Genomic DNA, 24,512 nt, shown 5'->3' with positions numbered 1-24,512 from the left:
GGGCTTGCATTTAACAACCTCACACCACAAAAACGCTCAATGCTTCTAAGTGCACGAGCGGCAAGAGTTGTGGGATACGCGGTGGACGGGAAAGCGACCATTCCGCGATAGCCAACAGACGAACGCCCAGCCGTCGGCACCGCTGCCTCGTCAGCCCCGTCGCGACGGACGAATATAGACTGGTACGTATGTGCCGTGTTTTGATTACGGTTAATAATAGTTCAATTTCAGTAGCAGTATCACTTATGCCAGTTGGCCGGTGTCGTGTATGGAAAGCCGTTCGCGCGAGCTCTCTGCTTCGACCAGAAAGATACGAGCGTCAATGCGCGGTGTTTACGGCATTTTTTTCCCCAAGGTCAGAGCGATTTGACGAAGTCGGCGACGAGCGCCAGCAGGTCCCAGGAGTGAGCTAACGTAAGGGTCCCTGCCGTAACTGAACAAACTGAAGTTTTCAGTGGTTGTAAACTGGAAACGAGCTCGTAACGACAGCAGCAAGCCAACACCATTCGAAACTTACGCGACGACTGGCACTATCTCGTCGCTTCTTGCTGTTCCTTACTCCCCTCGTTTCTATTTTTACCTTTGCTGGTTGGCGATATGACGGACAACCTCCTGCGAAGGGATTACGATACGAAGCAAAATCGCGGCTGTGCGTGCTGGAACGGTTCGTTGGCCCCGAAGAGCCTCGAACCCGAAAATTCGTCTGCGCGACGGCGAGATGTCGAGCTCGGCCGGCGCGCTAGTTTCGTACGCATTGGCGCACACGCTTGCGAGTTCGTTCTGACCTTCAACCGTTTACTCCACCGTTCTTTGTCATAAAAAGAATGTGCAGTATGTTTCACGGGCATTTAGCTCGCTATGCAAACTGTAAGCCCTGCCTAACATGCGTTTGCTTCTGCCAGCCTCCGCCAATCGCAGAGCTTAGCCCATGTGACGGCATAGGTTCTGTTGCGGGAAATGAGCTGGTGGGTCGCATGACCATTCCCGTTTTTCCTAATTATGTAGCTTATTTGAGCGAAGTTTGCGTTATAAGTGGTGTCGTTATGGTTCTAACGAGGCAATCTTTCGAATGAACCAAACTTGTGTTTTCTCTTCATGGCTCCTTTAATCAAGCCATGCGAAGGCATCGCGCGATGGACACGAAGCTGCACCAAAACACGCCCAAAACAACCGCCGCTGAAGGATATGACAAAGTCCCACCTCCGATGCCGCCGCCGGACAGCAAGCACTCACGCGGGGAAAAAGCTGGGTGAATTTGCGGCGCCATCTCTAGTGTGCTCCGTGAGGGAAACCCTCGCCCCCTGTCTCTCCCCGCCGCCGCATCCGACGCGTTAAGTGTTTGTTCCCGCACGCTACGAACTAACCGTTGGTCGGCAGAGGTACATTTGATTTAATTGTGGGGTTTAACGCGCCGACGCAACGCAGGCGATGAGGCGCGCCGTAGTGGAGGGCTCCGGATTAATTTTGACCACCTGGGGATCTTTATCGTGGTTGGCAGAGGTAGAAAGCTTTGCTTAAAAGTATAAATTTAAAAGAGTGGTTACAGGCCAACAATAATGCACTACAACGAATTGTTCCAGGTCCCTCTTTACTTTTGAGTGCTCCGAAAGCTGTACACCAAAACGTTCAGGGAAATAATTTCCATGCTACACAAGCGCCCGCGCTGGGGGGAGTTTAACCCACAAACATTTGTTCAGTTCTGCAACCGCACTCTAAGAAAAAACGGTGTGGTAGTTTCTCCCTTAAGGGTGGAACAGGAATGTATCATATATTTCTCCTAAGAGGTAGAAAGATTCTCCCTTTAAGAGGGAGGAGCGCGTTTCTACCCCTAGGAATGGAGGAAGATTTCCCCCTTTCGTGAGCTAATGGAGGAGTGTTCCTCCCCCGGCAGCGTCACCCAAGCAAGGCTTGTCATGCGAGAAAGGCCTAGCGAGCTGATTGGTTTGAGGATCGAGGAAGTTCCAATACGTAGGTTACCGTGGTTGTGTGCGCTTAAACTCCGCTAAAATAACAAAGACATTACCTAACGAGCACGAGAACTGCGGTTAGCAAGCGATGTCGCCAATCGTATATGCGCGACGTCTTGCATTCCACTGCATTCTTGTATTCTTGCATTCCCTATAGGGACCGGGACCGGGCAGCTGGACGGGTGGCGCCACCACTCGGCGCTCCCCTCGTCAGTGGAATGAGCCGGTGCATTTGACTACACAGCGTCCCGTTTTTTTTTGTCGTGTTTGCTTCGGTGCTTTGAACGTTTTGGTGGTGTTGTGAGCGTATATGTGCGGTGAAACAAAGACTAGACAGATGTGTTGGGTTCTTAGATGCAGTAATGACTACGTAAACTTGTCGGACGCTTCTAAAGTTGGGTATCGGCTGCAATGGCATGAGCGCTTTTTGCAGCGATCTGTGCTTGGCTACACCCGTTCTGAGTACGAATAAAACTAGTATTAGTAGTATTATTTCCTTCTTAAATGCACTAACGGCTACGCAAACTTATTGGATGCTTGTAAGGTTGGGAATGGGCTACATTGACACGAGCGCTTTTTGCAGAGCTCTGGGCCTGGCTCCGCGCTGACTAGGAATAAAGCTATTAGCAATATTATCATTCATTTCTACCACTTTAAATTATCTTCACTGGTTTCAATGACTACGGTTTCCACGCCAGCCTTAGCGCTGGGATACCTCGATACGTGTGCTTTAATATAAAGGCACCTGCATTCGAGATGAATTACCGTGTAGCCGTGGAAATGTTGCGGTACTTTACACTTTCTGTAACCGTGAGCTTTGTGCCTTCGGTTTTGGTGAGCGACACTGTGACAGCATGGGAGCCTGAAAGCCGAAGTGGAAATCCCACATTTGTGGTGGTCATTTTATCAAGAGCCACAGTTATTCACCAACTCAACAGCCCAAGCAACAAACCATCCACCATCCCTCCTCCCCTTCCCGTTTTACCACCTGCGTAGAATAAAGGCTGGCACCGATAGTTAATAAATGTGGCAGCGTTAGCGTCAGCCGGTGTTTTTTAATGCTTAAGTATTCTTTACAGAGTACCTAAAAAAATCGTGTAATGCTTGGTGAATACACCAAAAACGCGCGATTAGTTGCCTCATATATGGGTGCATCAGCCCGAGTCCTCCAGCACAGACACATTTCCGACGTGCTGGACAAAGTTTAGATTTGGAGAGGGGGGGGGCATGGAAGTTCAAAATTAAACAGCAAATCATCTAGCCCTCCGTCTAATGATTATGATGGTTAAATGCAAAGCTTTCTTCCTGCGAAATCGAATGGGAAATGGTCAAAGTCAAAGACGCTGCGATCGAAAGACCAAACTGCGTGCTGGTCAAATTCGATGCTCAACTAGTCAAAGTTTAAATCCAGAAGGCAACCAAGGAAACCGATACCATATAGCTATGCGATAAAACCCTCATCGTCGTTAGACGAAGGTGTGCATGGTTTTTCAAGCGTAGGTGGGAGCTTGTAAACTGACCGCAGCATTCAGTTGTGAAGCTGAGCACAGGTTTTGGGCACTCTCCTGTCTTGCGTCCTTCAGCCACGCAGGAATTGGTTTTTGAAAAACCATTTACCAACTAGCCAGCAACCATTGCAATTCTTGTAAAGCAATGTTTCTCCACGACAAGCAATAACGTTGTACTATCATGCGGTATTTATTCTATCAACGATTGCCGATGACTGTAGTAAGAGCATTTCTGTGAAATTAAACACGTTTCAGCCGTAGGTAATGAAGTTACGGAAGCGTCGTCTATCAATTTCTGTTTTGAGGTAAATCTTAGAAGACACCCCCCAACTTTGTCTTTCGCTTGTGCATGACGTCGACGCCGTTTCGTCATCAACTGCCCAAGGCCAGCGCCGCAGCATTCCTAGATCGGTTTCACACACCGGCTTTGTGGGAGCATTTAGCTGCAGTATACTCCTCGATACGCGAAACTGCATGCAGGCATAAAAAAAATGAATAAAGCAACGAACTTTCACTTCCAGCTTGACTTCCAGCTTGGCGCATTGAGCGTCGTCTGCTATTTGTAAATACTGAGTATGGGCGTAAATCACACACATGACATGCCTCGTAAACGTCACATCCACGCTCAAGATTTACCGATCTGAAAAATGCGCGTGGTGGTATGTACGCTTTGCAAGCCGCACCGCAGAAAAACGACAGAAAGCCATGCACAGTTACGCTGCGCTGACCGCCACCGGCATTCCACTGACGGGCGGTTCGCCACGGGCGGCGCTGTTCGCTGAAGCGACGGTGGTGCCATACAACGGCCGCCCGGTCCCTATGGGGAGGCGTGTCCGCGCCGCTGATGCACGCACAGCGCTGCGCAGAGGGCGCTGCCAGCAATCGGAGCACCCGAGCAGCGGGAGCGAGCAGCGAGAGCGGCCGCCGGCCGGCCTGTCCCGCGCGCTACTGCCGCGGAGAGCGGGCGCCATGGGGGTTTTACGGCCAGTTAGAGCGGTGAAATGCAGCGGCTCGGGGTACATCAGCTCACAATTGAAGCTGCGATGGAACTACTATAGGTCCTTTAATTGTCGGCGGCCCGAATTTTTCGCGAATCGGGCTACAAAGCCTAGGCTATTTGCGGACGCTTACCTTCGCGAGTGAGACCGAAGGATGAAACCGCAGCAATGAGAGTAGCCGTTTCGCTACCACCGCTGGTACCATTATTTCGCGCATTGTTGAGACAGTGAGATCCGTTCCAGGAGAGCCCGGCGGCGCCACACGCAGTAATTGTTGTGCTAACTGTGAAACCTACGTGGTTATCCCCGAACATCATGTATTGAAGGTGGACTGCATGTGCCCGTCCTGGCTGACTCGAGAAAAAAGAAAAAAAAAAGCTGTAGTGCAATGCTTTACCAAAAAACCCGTTCCTAAATACTTCTGGCCGAGCCCTCCTACTTCCCCCAGGGAAGGGGGATGTTAAAGCAAGGCATATGGTCATTGAAATAAATAAGCCTTAAGAGCTTATCTTTTTAATTTCAAACAGCCGCAAGTAAAATGATTGGCCATAACACAGATGTTCTCCCTCGTTGCTTTCCCTTCGTGTGTCTCACGATTCGCTCCGAGTATGCGGGCGATCAAAAAAAGAAAAAAAGAAAGCCCTGTGTAATGAAGAATGCAAGCGCAGGTACTGTTTGGCAGCCTGATTCTAGTGAAAAAGTTTTCGGCACTCTTCAAGTTAGCGAATTTTCCAAATCGTGGAATTCACAAAAATTACAGGCGCGCAAAATACAAGCTAGTACCACAGTTTCTGTCTGTTGATTGAAAGTGCCAAAACCATCATATGCGGGCGTACATTCCTATTACTTTTATTCGGCATTTACATTTAACAGATATTCCCAACTGAGGAGGCAGCGTTCGACGTGCGATGGGGCCTAATTAATGAACGATGCGAATTGGCCAGATTCTGTTCAAGCTTCAAAGCGTATACAGTAATCCCTCGTTTTAACGAAGTCAGCAGGACGGCGGAAAATTTCGTTATAAGCGGTATTTCGATATATGCAACCGCTCGAGAGGAGCTTAAGCAATTGAGCTTTAATTGCACCACAACTGCAAGGAACCAAAACACAATGTATTCAGAGAAGAACAACTTTATTCGGGTGCAAAAAGAGAAGTGAGTTTTGGCTGTTTCAAATTTTTGTCGGGCACGAGCAACCCCATCTCCGATTTGACCAGCAACGCATGAGGACGTGGTCGTCACCCTTAAAAGTGGCAGTGGCTGTGGCCAATTTATAGGGAGGCGTGCGGGCGCCACGGAATGATACGCGAATTTCGCGCTGGAAACCGCCGCAAATGCCGTGGCTAGAGTCTAGGGTTGTGCTTGTTGCGCTCAAAAAACGATTACCCGCTCACTCTGGGTACACAGCGCAATCATGAAAACTGACGGTTTTCGCACTAGAGGCTTAGCATGATAACTGGGCAAATTTTCCTCGAGGTGTGCAGCCGTGAAGTTTGCACCACAAGGGCTTTTTAGCGTTCCCTCGTTTACGACACTGCTAATTCTACTGTTCGAGTGTCGGTGTTCGCACACCGTCGCGCCCACGCCATTGACCAATGTCTAGGAACAAAATTTAAGCACCGTACCACGCAGTTGGACCGTTTGTCTAAAGTCGGTTGACGCAAATCGAGCATGAACTGACTCCAGAAAATCGCCCGGGGAAAAACCAGTTAGCGTTGACCGGCCATGTTGACCGCCTGACTTGCCGATGGGTCGCCGCCAATGGGCGACGCCTCCGCTCGACACTTCGCTCTAAGCGGGTAATGAGGCTCTTCGAGCGCTTCGAGTAATGCGGCCTAAAAAGCATGCGTTTGGGCTGGGACCAGAAGAAATTCCGAATAAAGCGTTATTTCGAATAAAGTGATCTCGTTATAACGAGGGAATACTGTATTTGACTCCCAAGCAAAGAGGAGTGGGATGATTCCAAAGCGCCTCAAAAAAAAAAAAAAAAAAATTACGAGGCGGCGCCCACACACAACACAAATATTTTCACGCGCTATATATCCACGAGGTCTCGGGTTCGATTCCGGGCCGTGGGGGCTGCTTTTCTGATGGAGGTGACAAGCAAAAACGCCCGTGTGTACGTGATTTCGGCGCATATTAAAGATCCCCAGGTGGTAAAAATTATTTCGGAGCCCTCCACTACGGCGCGCCTCATCGCCTGCGTTGCGTCGGCGCGTTAAACCCTACAATCAATCAATTACATATCCACGGCAGTGTACGGCGGGGGTATACACAAAAACGCTTCTTTGTTAGGTAACTTAGTCGAAATACCGCGTGATGTGCCCCAGCAAGCAAAATATTCCGTGCCGACAGTGTTTCCGATGCCCCCAGAATGTGTCGAAACCTTCGCCCTGGATGAGCATATCGAGGATAGAGCGCAGTGACACGATTCCATGGTTTGGCGGCTGGATCGTTCTTAATTCGCAAAAAAAAAAAAAACGTACTGGCATCAATTCATGCTTCGGTAACAAACTCTTCGTATTCGTAGGAACCAATTTATTTTGCTAATCTGTTTTGTAGAGGACGAAAATGCGCCCTTAAAACCTGCTGAAAGCGCCCATGCCTACGAATGCAGCACAGCGAAGCGCCGTCCGCTGCACTGCTGCCCAGGCCGACACTGGCCGGCGGCGCTCCGATTGCGTGCAGCGCCGCCGCTGCATGCATCACGGAGGAGCCCCCTTCGCGGCCGCCGGACGGCAGACTAGCACATATTTCTAGGGACCATACTAATATATACTAGAGGGAAATCTGGCGCTGCATTCGCGGGCCGCCGTGGGCGGCGCCTTTGCTGCTAGCGACGTTCCTCGCCTCCTTGGCTTGGTTAGCCACATGGCTTCTTTTTCGTCTTGAAGCCACAATAATCCCTGACAAATAAATCTTTCTGGAGCTTGAATTTTATAATAACAGAACAAATTCGGTTAACTTTCTGTAGTAATATTGCTGCATTTTTCCAGCCAAAGCCAACTTTTCGGCCTGTTCGTGAGCCATGCCAAGGACAAGTGGAACGTGCCTGCTCGGTACATGACGGCACGCTCGCTGAAGCGCGGCTCCCCTAGACAGTGGCGCCAGATTTCCCTCTAGTATAAATTAGTATGAGACTCTATGGCTGAATGGGGGCCTCTTGTTGTTGGTAACTGATGCTTCAATATGCGGCGGTCCGTGCTCGTTGACGAAAAAAGGGGCAGTTTGCTATTATCGCTGACCTCTTTTGCCCTTGGGCGTCAGTATAAAAAGTCCACAAATGCAGTGGTAACGTTGAACAGGGCGCAGGCGAGTCGCACACAGCAAGCATGCAGCGGTGCCCACAGAATGTACTTCAAACACACGTCTGGCGAGCCGTGCGTTAGCGTGGCGGGCACATGGTAATAATAAAAAGAAAGGCAGCGAGAAAAAAAGAAGCAGCACACCACAGGAGAGCTGTTGCTCATAGTCGTCGTATGCGCCCGATCGGCGAAAGCCACAGTGCAACGATGAACGGTTTCGTTTTCGGCGTGGGCGCCGACAGCAGATTGCAGACGACAGGGGAGAATATATCTCCCCCGTTTCGGTGTTTCGTAGAGGCCATACAGAGGGCGCTACGTGTAATTAGCTAAAGGGAGAATCTCGCTGGTCCAGGGGAGAAAACCCTCGATTTCCTCCTTTTCTCTACCCTTTTTTCTTAGAGCGCGGTTTTCTACTCACCACAGTGATGTAAGCGTGGCATGAAATAGTTTAGAAACCTTTAGGTGAGGGACTCTTCCGGATGCACGCCTCAGTTCATACAGAAATTTGTAGCCGGTAGAAAACAACTAGTGCTCTGTAAACCAGGCTTCAGAAGAGTGCCCAACAGATTCAGCTACGGCCAATGGTACAGCAGCCGGACAGCTTACATTTATGGTCGCTATTATCACCGCTAAATTGAACGGCCCCTTACTGACGTTTTTGTTCTTTACCGCCGAGTGCTTGACGATGGGTCTACTATTGAATCACTCATTGTTTCATTTCGTACTCTCGTCGCCTTATGTAATACCCTCAGAGTGGCGCTAAAGGGTACACAATACATGATAATGATGAGGATGATGGTCCTCAACGCCTGTTGTTATATAGTAACGTTTTCCTCTCCATTAGCTTGATGCTCCTCATGGGCCTGTCCTTTGGAGCATCAAGTTCAACAAAAAGTATCTTTAGGAATGATTATAATTATTCGTAACCGATAATGCTTTTCTGAATTACACCCTAGCTACACATTAATCCCGAAATTTACAGTGAATGTATACCAGAATTGCGCCATTATTTTGCAGTTTCACTTACATTCTCCGGGGAGTGTATCGTTTGCTCTGATGTGGCATTCTTGCTGCGAGCTGAGAGATGAAATCGCTGTAATCTAGATTCAGTGTAAAAGTTCTACCCGGCCTGGAAATTCGCAATCTCTATTACTTTTTGGAGAGAGCTGAAGCTGTAACCGTTTGGTCATAGCGTTACTTGTAAGCTTACAGTTAACAAGAAGAATATACGTTGTTCCGGGTTAAATAATTTTTACCTTCCAAATTTATTGTACTAAATGGTAAGAGCAGTCTTTCTTATAGTTGTACTGATACACAATTTTGAAAGCGTTATAATTTCGGACATGAATTCGAGGGAGCACACATATATTATCTGCAAAATATCAGCGGGAAATATAGCCTAGAAAAAATTTAAAATCACTTTTATAATGTGCGAAACGCAATCAAGCAGCCAGCGGTTGAACTGGGACAATGTACATTCCCAGAATGTGAAGTAAATTAATAAAATACAAACACTTCACAGGTTTGTATTGGCCGCTTCCGCACGGCCGGCGTTTCTCACCGGCTCGCCGCTCCGACCGCAACTTTTGCTCTCGCGGAACGAGCGATCCGATTTTTGGTGGCGGAGGCGCCGAGATTCTGTTGGCTCATCGTGCCGCTGGCCGCATTCTATGTTCTACAGCGATTCCAGGCACTTTATTTTCATTGCTTTTTTTATTACACTGGATGCGAATACGCGCCGCGGACACGAAACGCGCATGTAGGGAGCCGCATGGTCCCTGCACAGGCTTGGGAAGCAGCCGCAATTTGGCGTAGGTACCTGGAGCGATAGTTGGTTACGGCTGCACGAAATGGGACTCAAATCCCGAACAAGGCAGCACATGCGAGAAAGGAGTTAATGATGCAGTGGCGAATCGCATTGAAAATCGCCATCTGCACCGCTTACGAGAGCGGCAATAGAATATCCGCCGCAGTATCACGACTAATACATCTGTAGGCAAACCTGTAGGCAGACCGGCCGGGCCAGGCCGGCTGCTCCCAACGCGCCTCTTCCCACCCACTGACCCGAGCGTCGCGCGTCATTCTCTAGCCGCAACAGTAATTTGCACTCGCGACGTCTGCATCACGTCCACAGTCGTCTTTTAATTAAGCGGCTGACGAGATCAGCACACGTAGGGGCATTAGCAGAAACTGCCACCGACGCGGAATCGACAGTCCTACGGGAACTCTGCTGTGTGTTATCCGTCCAACAGTCACGTGGACACCTTTGCTCGTACCAAATTCATCCTTTCGCGGCACCCGCTAAAACCGAAACTGCGCCCGGCCGCATTTAAACGTCTCTAATAAAGAACCTTGGCGCGAAGCAAACAGGTCATTAGCTACTTATCGCAACAACAAATACATGATGCAAAATTTTTGTGTCGGTTCCCGTTTAAACAAAAGCGTATAAATGACTGGCGTGATGACAAATCATACAGTGAGGAGTAAATTAGCTGAGTAACGTACAGGACAAAGGTCTCACATATTTGGCAAGGCGTGTCTTGTTTAAAGGTTCTAAACTCCACGCAGTGTAAAGAAAAAAAGGCCGCTGCAAGGTGTAGAGCTCTTTTATCGGTCTCAAAATGCTAGGCTGATTTTTGAGGGCCGTCAGACTTTGGCTAAAAATGTAATAAGGTGCTGGTTGGGGAATGTCCATTTTCACGGTGTGTGTGACTAAACGTTGTTTAAAGTCGTGCGCAATTTTCGCTTTCTCAGTAAGGGGCAGACGACGCACCAAGCACGCACGAGCTCGACGAGGATCCAGAAGAGCGTCTGGAAGACGAGGGCTGCGAGGACAAGAGTGTAGAGGAACCATCCCTGTCTGGCCAGGTAGTCGATAGCATAGGTCCAGGCTAGGGCCAGTATCAGTACGTCACACAAGCAGGCAAGAAGGTTGATGGCCATGCGGGTTACGTCCTTTCGGTGTTCAGGGTCGCCGAAAAACTTGTACAGTGGCTGTAAAGTCGGCACAAGGGGCACTAATGTTCAATGACTTCTATTTACAGTTTTAACAGGCAACCCAAATCAATGAATAAGGACGGTTTGAGAAAGCAAACGGTTATTGGAACTAAATAGCAAGGCTTAACCGCAAGATCGGACAAAACAAATGAGTGGCCGAATAATGCTGTTCCTGTTTTTATGCGAAGTTTATTAGTCCAGGTACGAGCACAGGAAACGCCTGGTGGATTGCCACCGCTGTTCAACGTCAGCCAAGGTAAACCAAGCATATCGTGTGATTTCGGGGTGTGCACGAAAAAGCTACCTTCCGCGATTTGTCCACCATCGACCAAACCCATTCGCGGCGCCGACGGCTTCTGCTGAAAAGCGTGTATTCCCCCATGCGTAATCTGAAGCTTCTGGCGATAAAAGAGCGGGGGAGGGAGTAAAAAGCAAGAAAAAGATCAGGAAGGTCAGGCCTGTGCGTTGTGGGCTTCCGTGGTGGAGCCGTCTAATAGCTAGTCCATTCCGAGCGGGGGGGGGGGGGGTGAAGAGAGAGGCCTAGGGTTGAAAGTAAGGGTAAAAAGTAATGCCAACAGATTCTGATACAAGAAGGCGCTGTATAGATCCAAGTTCACAGCGCGTTCGTGCCATCAACGCCGATCGCGCCTTCCAGCGTCAATATTTGCCTTATCATGGACAATTGTGTGCGCCTTCACTGCGTAATATCGGCCGAAAGCCGAACTTACGTGCGCTCTAGAAACTTTGCTTACCAGGTTTAAACAATGTTAACATTTATGGCTTCAATTTCATGTATGTATTGCGATCGATGCGCGAAACTGTTTGTTAAAAGTGACCGCCGTCGACGCTGTAGAGAAATTATATTTGCTTATACCTTTCGCCTAAATTATACACTGTGTTATGACCAGCCTGCGTACCCGGAGCACCAAAGCATGGACCCGGCGCACCCAAGGACGTTCCTCGGCGCTAATTAGCGCGTTCGTCGGTATTGGCTCGCGCCACGTGTCAAACCGCATTGGATTCGAGACAAGACAAGACAAGTGTATTCAAGACAATATTACAAAACATTGCCTTGGGGGGCACGGCTAGATGCAAACCAGTTGCTTGATGCAGGTTCATCGACCCTGCGGGAACCGTGCCCCTTCACCTCTAAGTGACCAAAGCGGAAACGAGCAGGCGTGTCCGGGCACGCGACGTCCTCAGCCATCCCCGCCCAGGCGATTCTGGTGAAACAGCAGCGATGTGTTCGGAAGAGTGGACCATGAAACCTGTAATCGGCGAGCATCGTTGATCAAACCCCGCCAGGCGTGCCTCGTACTGAGAAAAAGGGTCTTCTCGTACCGGCAGCGCCATCGCAGCCTCTCCCTCGTGGTCGCGTGGCCTCTCCCTCGCTGGTCGCGTGGGCAAGACACCAGAAAGGCTTCGCGCGACGTCGGTGCCAGTTTTAGAGATTTTGGGTCTGTGTTTAGACCAGACATTTGGGAGTTGAATTCCTTAGAAGGACTCTAGGGACTTTTGCTTGAACAAAAAAGCGGTGGTGGAAGCCGCTGAGTGTCGCTCTCGGGTTGCTGGTGTTGCTCTTGGGGTTGCTGTTAGAGTTGCTTCTGTTGCTGCGGCCGTTGATAGCACAGCATCCTAACTTGTACTCTACTTGTAAATAGGTGTATAAAGTTTTTCTCCTTCATCAGAAAGCATCAGTCTCTTGGTCAATGCCTCCGGTCACCGGTCACCCTACCAAGATGAATTCCCGAACCCCGGTGTCCGAATGGCTGGTGAACGCGGTGGGATCTGACCACCCAAGTCACAACTCTCGTCAACGGTGGGGTTAGTTCACCCGACGCCCACCAATTGGTGGCAGCTGGGTGATCAGACCACCTTACTCCCAAAAACTGCCACTATGTGGGCGCTAAACACCTTCGCTCACCATCCACCGTCACAGAGTGAAACACCTCCAGCATTTAACATTATGTGAATGTTCTTTAAAACTAACCTAAAGTTTCTCCAGAATCACCGGCATATGCTCAGATATTTTGATGCTTTATGTGCAAATATAATAAGCGGGTGTGCGATGTGTTCTCCGCCTGATAACTCACTGTAACTGCGTTACCAGCTTTTGGCAGGATAGCGCACTATCCTTATCCTCCGCTTCCCTGTGATACCCGCAGCAAGTGAGTTTACTATCGTTATGAATCAAGCAAACGTGAGGCAGCGTTCACTATCGGAAAATGACGAGTGTGAGCTGATTTAGTGGCTTCAGAGTAGAATGTCAGTTTTTGCCTATAGCTCACCACGTCTGCAAATTTGTTGTAAAACAGATCATGGTTCGAAGCCACATCAATATTTCTGACGGCTCTCGGCTGGAATAGTATATTGCCGTTGGGATTTTTAAATCAATCTTCAATTACTTGAGAAAAACTGGAGCATTTTCAATCATTCTTCAATTAATTGAGAAAAAATAGCATTTCATAAGAGAAAATAGTATACACGGGAAATTCTAAAGGAACACATTAAAGTCGGGAAATGTTTTCTCCCAACACAAAGAAAGCATCGCTCTCCCACAACGGGGAAGAACGGGCAGCACTGCTTTCACTAGGTTACGTAACATTTTGACAGGATTGAAATTGCTTCAAATCGATGCAATGGCAACTCTAGCATTTTAATTGAGATACTGTTGGCATGAAATAACATGCACCAGGCATAATTACATTGTTGCGCAGACTTTTTTTCGTTCTATGTCACATATGCTGTACAGCTGTTGAAATGGACAGAAATCTAGAGGTCAAATTGAGAAGCTGTATGTACCAAAGAGTTCCTTTGGAGATGAAATATTTTGGATGCTGGTTACCAGGGCGCACTTCATGCAGAGCGTCAATTTTTGTTTTCGAGGCCCCTCCTTGACAAGTCGCCGACAGTACAGCCCAGCAACCACATGCAAGGAGATTCGGGAACGACAGCAGATGAGCCGGGCTGCATACCAAGGACAGGCTTGCCTCTGCAGCGCCTGCTTTCACTGGACACGTGATCGCTGGTTGTCCCATTCACTTCTACACTCCGCGTCATCATGGGTTATCGCTAAGGGGAGAGGGACAGAAGAGGGCCCGTCTTTTCTTTCTTTCTGCTATTCCGCACTCTCGCTCTTTCATAAAGCATTGTGGTTTTATGTGCCACATATTGCAATGTTGAACGCTACGCCAACAGCTGTTCTGGTTGAAACGCTGTGACCTGTTTTCAGAAACAAGTGTAAGAAATCGCATGCAGGTAGCACCCCCCGCGTAGGAAGTCATATATCTGAAATTGCCTTGAAACTTTCTTCTCCCATACTAACACCTATAGGAATTTAATTATATTCTCTCTGGTTGTTGGTAGGCACTGTAATTGTTAATCTCTTAGGTGGTGATGCTTGAGCTATTGGTATTTGTTGATGAGTACAATGCCGTTTTGTACGGCGCAGTTCTTAAGCGCCCGTTGCTGGGCTTTCCCGGCGCCATCATCACTCGTTTTAACCGAGAGAACGAAGGGAACACCGAAGATAAGCAAGGTAGTATGAACATATAAGAGGAGGAGGAAACTGGCGAAAGTGTGACGAGGAGGCCGGTATGCAGAAACAGGGCAAGACATTCCCTCCGGCAGCACCGCACTACAAGATAACTATGTAGAAGAACGAAGAGGCCGCCGAATATTGAGCGAGCAGGAAAGCAGGTGATGAAGGTATGGCGAGGGGCGTGCTAAATTGTCCCACGGCGACGTGCCACAAGGCAACGTCAGAGTTACAGAGTATATGGTAGGCTTAGGTGCGTTCGCTGATGCGGCGATCACTTCGTGACACTCAACAAGTATGCGCCGTAACCCATAAAACTGCAGTTCACCCTGCACAGAAATATCGCAATAGAGAGTGTTGTCAAGGTCACCATTTTTTTTTTCTTGCTTTCCCTGCTTTCTTTCAGCTTTCTGTTTCGGAGTGAAAACACATCTCCGCTTGCTCCGTCGATTCCACGGATGTAAAATGAAGCATAATCAAGGGTACTTTGCTAACGACGAGATAGAAAAAAATGCTGCCAACGAAGCATTAAAAATTGAGAAATCAATATCAGAACTCAGAAGTTTGATCACTACCTGATTTAACGCGCGCAGTAGCGTTACTTATATGTTTTATTTTCACTGGCGATGCACGCAAACTGGAAAACCGTCTGTCGTACGCCTCCATACCTGCGCCTGCGTGTCCCCGTAGCTAAGGCGACCTCACATATACGGGCCAAGGCCTGCGCCGTAGGCCGCACCTCCTACATGTCTTCCGGGCTGCCTGCGACGCACTTCGCGCTTTTTTTTTGTACAAGGCATGTTCGAATGATTACAATAAGTAGGAGGTCCGGGATAACGTTGGTTATGCGAAGAGAGTGGCTGTTCCGGTCATCGGTGTGACAACCTTGTGCGGTAATTCCACCCCAACCCCCGCGTACACTACCGAGGGAGTACAAGTTATTCGTGTCTAAAATGTTGCGAAGTGAGCAGTGTAGTAGCGCTGTCGTGAGGCAGCGTTTCTTCGGGCACCAGAAGAAGCAGCAGGAGAAGTGTTGTGCCCCACGAAGCTGAAAAACACTACAACGGCGTCATCATCCTACCTCTCCCAAGACGCGAGTGAAGTCGGCGGCAAAAGTCAGCTGTTTGCCAGCTGCTCTGCTTTGGTGTCGGCCACGGATTTCTATGCTCTAGCCGAGCGCCTTCTCCTTTTGCCGTTCGGGCACTTGCCGATAGATGTCGATAGTCTCTAAGCTAACAATGCACTCACGGCTGCGTTACCGTTTTATCTCAATCGGCGTGCGCGTGCACACCCACAATTTCTTCTGAAGCGTTATTTGGCTTTTGTAGTAATCAACCTTGCCGTGCGCAAGGTTCGTGCGCAACTGCGTCGATATCCGCGCTCGAAGGCGGCTGCGTAGGAAATTCGTGCGTCGCGCCCCTTTCGAAAACGCGGCTCCATTCTGTGGTGGTGATGCGAAGTTGTCAAGGACAGTAGAGCATAACGACACCATGCACTCTGACTATTCGTATCTGTTGACCCTACGACCGAGAATCTGGTGGTAACGCCGGGTACGACAGACATTTGGGCCTGTTTTTTCCTCCGTGATGAGGACGCACGCGCAGTCACGGTGGGAACTTTAACGACATTTTGCAGTGTTGCCAAGAGACAAAATCCCCCATTATAAATTTATGGGGTTGCCATCTAGAGAACTGATCTCCTACCGCAACGACGCCTATTCCGCTGCAAGAGAATTCCAAGCTAACGTCAGGGTGGCGCATTAACGTTCAAATTCTGGTGAAGTTCCAACAAACACGTATGGTAGTGACGGTGTATCCATTTCAGCTGTAACATGGGTGATGTGAGGGCAGTAGATGTGCGCGGAGTAGACATGCTCATTTCAAGAATTGTCTAGAATATTCGTTATGTGGCCCATGCTTTCATTGTAGTTCACTGCAGAGAAGCAGGTAGAAAGCAAGAACAGTACAGCTTTAGGGGTGAAAATGCACTGAATGCTGCGAGAAGAATCAGTCACGGCTAACCACGCTAAGTCTCAGAGTAAAAAAACCACCGCACACTGGTTTCAGGCCAGTTGTTAGGAATTGCTTGCTAGCGCACGTGAAAAAAATTTGTAACGATAGCCTTTCTTGGCACCTTTGGCTTAACATTTCAGATGTCCTCTCATATCCGCGAGCGCGGAGGTTTTCCGGCGTGTGCGGATAGCCTGAGTCAAAGAATCGGAGCTATTGTAGATGATATAAAAGCGTGCTTCAAGTACAACTGCCCCTCAGACCGCCTTGAGGAAAGGGAAAGACGAATGAGTAAGGAAAAGGAACTGGCACCTAGACAACCAAACAAAACGTCATGGGCAGCGAGAGATAAGATCTTGCGAGAGCAATGCGCGTTTTTCTACAACATTTCCTATTCTTCCCTGTCTCTACTATTTCTTCCCTCTCTCAACTAATCCTATTTGTGCTCTCTCTACTAAATTAGTAATTTAGGAGGTGTACGCTCACCTAAAGATACTGAAAGAGCTTTCCAAACGTGCACTTCGTTCAGTGCACTTCATATGGGACCATCCGGTGCCTGTACCACCCATTATAGTTTCCTGCTGTCCCTTATGTTTATCAGTCGTCCGTATGCATACACAATGAAACACGTTGCGATGAGCAGTGTGTTTGAACAGTACAACCGCTTTTTATGTCCGTCCGCAGGAATCAAGCAAGGGTGAGTGTACAATTTCTCTGTCTGGTTAAAAAGGATAAAAAGTACCCGAATGTCGTTGCTTCTCTACAACTATACAATGTTTTATGCAATATACTGCGACATCCTCGCTGCATGCAAACGCGTGATTGGTGGTATAATTCCTAATCTCCTAGTGTTCACAATACTCACGGCTTTCGTCCGGCGGACATTCATGCTGACGAGGCAGACGTTGCACTGGTCAGTGTTGCGTACACGCAGCCATCGCTCGATGCAGGCCTTGTGCGTTAGCCCCATGGAGCCCTTACAGAAGCAAGGAGACACGAGTGGACCGCATTCCTTGTTTGCGCCTCGGAAGCAGATGCGGCACACTGGTTTGGATGTGTCTGCGCACCAGCTGCTGCCTGTGTCTCCCTCGTTGGCTTTCTTGTCGGCAGAGAGTTTCCCCGCGCTGGTGCTTCCGCTGGAATCGGGAACTTCCATCTCTGCGACGACTTCAGGCTCTAGGTCCAACTTAATTTTCTTCTTTACAGTTGTCTCTTCACCCATTCTGGGGCTGCACAATTTACGCGGTAATATTTTTGTTATTGTGGGACCATTCTCTCGCTACCGCCCTCCACAAATAAAGCGTGGATTCTTAACGTAACGGTTGCCTCGATAAAGATGCGCGTGGCCTTTGTCGGGAAAAATGAAATACGGTGGCTGCTCGTACTCGCCGTTGCTTGTTATATGATTATTCATGGCTACAATGCGACGTCTTTGAAACATTAATAACCATCCCGAAAGCTAAGATCAATTAGGGCAACCTTACGTTAGCTGTGATTATGTCAACTGTCTCCTTAGTAAATCCATTGAATGACTATAAATGGGGACAAAATGGAAATGCTATAAATGGAGATAAAAATGGAAGCTAAAGCGTCGTCACAGATGTACAGGGCTGAGAAAATAGACATGAGAAAAGAAAATTTCTACGATAACTCCCAGGGCAGTGGTTTCCTTTTTGAGGCTCGAGCAGGTCGAAAATAAGAGCTTTGGGTTGAAGTATTCACAAAATGACGGGGTATGCCTGGTCTGCGGTAAAGAAACAAACTATGCTGTCCATAGTGTTAGATTGCAAGGGTATGCAACCAAATCTATACGAGGGAAATATTCGGCTTCCAGTAGCCATAGGATTGAAGGGTAGCACAGAGGAAGGTCACTTCCAGGCTGTCGAGCCGACTAAAAGAAGACTAGAATGCTGATAGACGAAAAGCACGGAGGGGAATATTGCCTAGGACAGTTACCACCTGTAACTGGTAAAAAAAGTATTTTGCGCCTAATAAGTCATTTTTGCCTGCCCTAAGCAGCGCTAGGATTAAACCAAGAGTATAAAACATAGGTATAATAGTCCGTTTTGGTAAGATGACACGTCAGCACCCCGCAACAAAGGGGAAACCATTAGCAATCATCAATCATCATCAACTGTCAATGACTACTACGACTGCCAAATGCTGATTCAAGAAAATTAAGGCGATTTAGGATAAGTTACTACAAGTACAACTTAAATAGGCATAATTGACTTCAGGGTTACAGAGCTTTAAGAAACTTCTTTGCTGGCTGCTGAACTTTAGATACATGTTTCTAATAAACTGTTGGTATGTCAATATATTGTCTACTGCGTTTCATAACTTGTGGGCTCGAAAGAACAATTTTAGATGCAAAACATGATTTCTTAACAATACGTTCCGTGAAATTAAGTTGACGGGAAAAAATGATCATAATATTGCTACAATGAAGCGTTTTCTGTGGTAATAGCATTCTTCGGTCGATACAATTACAGAGTTTCCATTTATTTACTGGGATTTAAGTTTGCTGCGTAAAGAGATTAACTGAACAATTTATTTCAAGTCAAATTTAAAGGTTTAACACACCGAAGCTACGCCTGGGCTGTCGTGGGTGCTGTAGTTAACGCCTACGGATTATTGTCACATATGCAGGCTTTTAGCGTGTGCCGACACCTCGACAAATGGGCATAGTTTTTGTTGCGATCCATTAAAAAAGACTCAACGCACGGCATAGTGAGTCCTCGAGAATGACTCTACGTACGGTCCCCTATGCTCTGTGGCGTCGGGTACGACGCCTAGTACTCTGCTGGCCTTCAGGGTGTCAAATTCTTCCGACTCCTGCACAGATGCTCTAGGTTAGAGTTCTTGATCCTGCTGGTTGATTTTTTTTTAATGGCCACATTTTACTGAAGCAATGAAATAATTTTTTTATATGTCTGAGCTTTAGTTTTGTTAGCTGGATTGAGGAATATCTTCTACGCCTATTTGTCGAAAGGCATCTAAATCACCGCGCTAAAGGCCCAAACTCTTTTTTTCAAGAAATCCGTGTATTTTTTACGCTTAAATGCACTATTTTGAGAGAATACGGTGGGATGGTACTTTTGGATAGTTGTCGAAGCAGCTTTCACATAACGAATTGCTTAGAATTCGAAAACGAAGGAAATGGTGGGTTAGAAACTCACGTAGGATCGGGCAACATTTTGCTAATAGCCTCACACATTAAAAACGGCCACCATGGTCAGCATGCCACTCGCGTCTTCGCCCTCAGCAGGCAGCCTAAAGTGTTGACGTCTGAACCACCGCAGGGCATAGAGAGTGCGACACTCAATCGCAAAATGTTGGGTAAGTATGGTTCAAAAGACGATAAACTCGCACACCGGAAGAGAAAACCCTGATAATTGCAAAACCTACCTCTATTGTTGACTGCACAGGCGGTGTAGCCAAAGCGTCGTCCGGCAATGCTGCTCTAAGTCTTGTTCTTCAACCTTTTTTGGCAGAAGCAGGCATGAGGTGATTGGCCACGCCTTAGCCGTCTTACACTTATATTAACTTAACAACTAATGAATGGCGCGTTGAAGAATAAATTTCATATATAAACACGAAAAAACCCCCTTTACATTTCTGCATAAAAAATCTGGTGACACAACCGAAGTCTCGCGATTTCAGGGAGACCCGTTTTAAAACACCCGAAACGAGAAAAGAAAACGGTCGACTTCATTGGAATCGTACTACCCAAGCGGACGTCCCTTAAATTCGAAACGTGAGCGGAACTGCGGAGGAATGGTTCAATTTGGGTCACAGAAACACATAATTTGCTTAGCGAGGGACATCACCACACGAGGACATCTCCAATAACAATCGTGCACACCTCGGTCTAATGACGTGGATTATTGAACGCGAAGCTTCCCCGTGATGGATTCCTTGGTTGGGAAAAACCACACTGCGAGTATATGCTACTTTGGAGGTATGTACTCTTCCTATAGTATAAACGCAGCAACTATCAGGTATGCACTCCTTAGGCCTATCGTTTGTCTATGGGGTCTACGACGAGAATGGTTACTGCTGCTTGGTGTACACTGTGTAATTTTTAAATCAAAACTTTCTAGCTCTACCAGCCCATCGTTCTTTCGTTGTGTGGGGCACAACGAACTCCCAATCCGGCGGAGGCGGCGGCGGGGGGAGGGAAGGGGTCGGCGGAGGGTTTCACTCATGAAGCACACTTGACATGGCGCCGAAAATTTACCCAGCGTTCCCCGCGCGGGAATGCCTGCTCGCCAGCGGTGGCGGCAGCGGTACGACTTTGTCATCTGCTTCAGCGGCGGTTTTTTTGGGCCTGTTTTGGTGCAGTTTAGTGTCTATTGCGCGGTGCCTTCGCACGGCGTGATAAACTTGCTGTATGGCACATTCAGGGTAGCCCGCACTCGACGTAATTAGTGGTCGTATAGTAAACATGCGTTAAGGATCGCGTTGCAGGGCGGGAAAACAAAACCTAGAGACCACATAGACGCATCTGGCTGCTAGAGACAAGCTACCTTTTGCGCACAGCTTGCTACGAATGGCACTCTGCTTTCTCAATTGGTGATTACCAATTCGGATGTGTCTTAAAAGGTATAACAAAATGGGAAAGACGCAACTGGTCTTTATAACAAGCGTTTACAAAGTTCCCTCAGCTTTCTCTCAATTCGCAATCTTAATAAACTCACTAGTCTAAATCGGTGTAAATTAGAGTAACTAAGCTCACTTGTTCCATTGTATCGGTGTCTGCGCTTGTGTCGCGTGGTGATGTAGCACCAAGCTAGCACAACAGGATGGCTAGGTTCCGCTGTCCCACACTTTGGAAGACGCTCCTCTCTGTTTTCTTTCTCCAGACTCACGGTCGGGCTACAGCGGCGGTGTCCGCCGCTCTATCCCGACCTTGGCCGACGCTCCTGCTGCGTTCGGAACGCCGCCCCCGCCGCAGAATCTCTGGTTTCACTCGTTTTACAGATGCGTGTGTAAATTTAGATGATTTCGCATAGAAAATTGTTGTGGGTGTCGTTTAAAGCTTTGCTTTTAAACCACCTTCACAGTGTGGATTGGAGCCATTTTTTGAATAGGTGCCGGTTCATGGTGTTAAACATCAAATTGTGACGTTAGGGTAAACATCCTAAACACCAAAATGCGACATTACGCATAATGTCCGAGTCTAACAGACCAAAGGCATGCAGAGCTATTTTATTCTCATCCTACGTCGAGCTGTGGGTAACAGCTGTCGATGGGTCACATGAGAACATGTGCGTTACTCTATAGTTGTCGCGCCGTGGCACGTGTGAGTTACCTCTTTCCTATGTTGCACCTGATCCTTTAGCGGAGAATAATAACAGAAATTAAAAAAAATACGAAAAATGGAGACCCGTGTAACGCCCTGCATTTACACAATAAAATGAAGATTTCGCAGAAACTTCCGAATGGAACCATTTTAACAGCGTAAATGAAGATAATAGGTAGAAAAAAATTTTGAAAAAGGAGAAAATAACAAAAATTTTAAAAGTTACCGGAAATGGCCTACCGAGTTACGCCCCGCATTTCCTCAATATTGCAGATTTCAAGAAAAGTCCACGCGTAATCGTTACAATAGCGCAAATGAAGATAATTGGTCAAACAGTATTGAGACCGACAAAAAAAATGGTTTGTAAAGGACTCATTGTCAAGGCTAGCGGCATAAGAATGCTGCACATTGGTGGATAACTCTAAACTTCAGCAGAATTTTAAACGTTTATTCTCTCTATCTCTCTTTCACTAGTAACTTACAGGTTCTGCAGAGGGTATACCCTGGTGGAGCAGGTACTCTGGTACCAGGTTTTCGAGCCTCTGAAAACGATGGAAGCTTTACGGCGCTACTGAATTTACGGTGAGAAAAAACATCCCCCTAGCGAGGGGCACGATCAAATGCAGAGCATTTCCGCGGGGGGCGCGCCTGCAAGTCCTATGGATTACGTATTGGTTGTTGTTGTAATTGTTGTCTTCCAGCGTAGAGATTGTCGATGAAGTCGCTGGTGAAACGTGAAACGTGCCGTGAACCCCCTGCCGCGGCTTTGACGCAACGTGGAGCGGCTATGACGCAACGTGGCGCGGCTATGACGCAACACAATCCAACACAATACACTTTAATCCAATCCAATCCAAATCCAAACCAATCCAATCCAAGCCAAGCCAAGCCAAGCCTATCCAAGCCAATCCAAGCCAATCCAATCGAATCCAATCCAATGCCCCTCGCGAGAGAGTGTTATAGCGCCAAAATCGCGCCACCACACGAACGCGTGATGTTAACGTCACGATCACGCCACATATGTTAGCGACCGGAGCACGCGCGAACGACATACGCGGTTTAAGCGCGAACTGACCGCGGCGAGAGATCGCGATGCGAGCGCCCCCACCTGTTCTTGCGCGCGAACCGACTGTTGATCAGCGCGAACCCAACGCGGCGAGAGAGGGCGTTGCGAGCGGAGAGAAGGCGAGGAGGACGCGGGGGAGAGGGCGCACCTGTGGCCGACGGTTGAATGAGTCAAGGATATAAGGCGTGTTGGTAACCTTCCATTCTGTGTCGGCTTTGTGGTGCAGTTGGTAGAGCACCTTCCATAAGAAAGGCGACATGAAGGACTTTAAAAATTACAAGCCGATCAGCTTACTGTCAGTCGTCCACAAGGTATTGCGAAGGCAAGATAACCGTTGGTCATTAAGGGTAACAGAGTGGATCCCTAGAGAAGGCAAGGGTTGTAGGGGGCAGCCGAAAGTTAGATGGGCAGATGAGATCAAGAAGTTTGCGGGGATAAATTGGTCACAGTTGGCACAGGACCGAGATAATTGGAGAATAATGGGAGAGGCCTTTGCCCTGCAGTGGGCGTAGATATGCTGGTGATGATGATGATGATGGTAGAGCACCATGTACCTTGCGTTCCGCCCGCAGAGTCGTTGGTTCGAAACCTGGTGCCGGTAAGTATTATTTTTGTAATCGCTAACCAAGGTAATCGCTAACCAAGGTAATCGCTAACCGAATCTCTGCAACCATAGATTTCAGTCAACCTAAAGAACAAGCAGGGTTCCGTAAAGGTTATTCAACAATGGACTATATTCACACGATCAATCAGGTGATAGAGAAGTGCGCTGAGTATACTGAACCACTATATATAGCCTTCATAGATTATGAGAAAGCCTTTGACTCGGTCGAAACCCTAGCAGCCATTCAGGCATTACGAAACCAGGGGGTAGATGAGCATTGTGCAAGAATACTAGAGGATATCTACAATGGGTCTACAGCTACCATCATGCTCCATAGAGAGAGCAGTAAAATACCTAGAAGGAAGGGTGTCAGACAAGGAGACACAATCTCTCCAATGTTATTCACAGCATGCTTACAAGAAGTATTCAGAACGTTGGATTGGGAACAGGTGGGAGTAAGGATTAATGGAGAATACCTCAGTAACCTCAGATTTCCTGATGACGTTGCCTTGCTAAGTAACTCGGGGGACGAATTGCAAAGCATGCTTTCCGCACTGCGCGAACAGAGTAGAACCGTGGGCCTGAAAATTAATATGCAGAAAACTAAAGTAATGATCAATAACCTCGGGACAGCACAGCAGCTTGAGATAGGTGGCGAGGCAGTGGAAGTGGGAAGCGAATATATCTACTTAGGCCAAGTTGTGACCCCAGACCCCAACCATGAGGCAGAGATAATTAGAAGGATCAGAATGGGGTGGGGTGCATATGGCAGACATTGTCAGATAATGAATAGCAGCCTACCATTGTCGCTGAAGAAGAAAGTGTATAGCAGCTGCATCTTACCGGTACTCACCTACGGGGCAGAAATTTGGAGGCTCACTAAGAGGGTTCAACTTAAATACAGGACGACTCAGCGGGCAATGGAGCGGAAAATGATAGGTGTAACATTAAGGGACAAGAGGAGAGCGGAGTGGGTCAGGGAGCAAACTGGTGTTAAAGACATATTAGTAGAAATTAAGAAGAAGAAATGGACGTGGGCAGGGCATGTAATGCGAAGGCAAGATAACCGTTGGTCATTAAGGGTAACAGAGTGGATCCCTAGAGAAGGCAAGGGTTGTAGGGGGCGGCCGAAAGTTAGATGGGCAGATGAGATCAAGAAGTTTGCGGGGATAAATTGGTCACAGTTGGCACAGGACCGAGATAATTGGAGAATAAT

This window comes from Haemaphysalis longicornis, unplaced genomic scaffold (genome assembly GCF_048455015.1).
Source record: "Haemaphysalis longicornis isolate Haplotype H1 unplaced genomic scaffold, Haemaphysalis longicornis Haplotype H1 scaffold_2, whole genome shotgun sequence".
In the NCBI taxonomy this organism is placed as follows: Eukaryota; Metazoa; Arthropoda; class Arachnida; order Ixodida; family Ixodidae; genus Haemaphysalis; species Haemaphysalis longicornis.
This window is presented reverse-complemented; position numbering follows the sequence as displayed.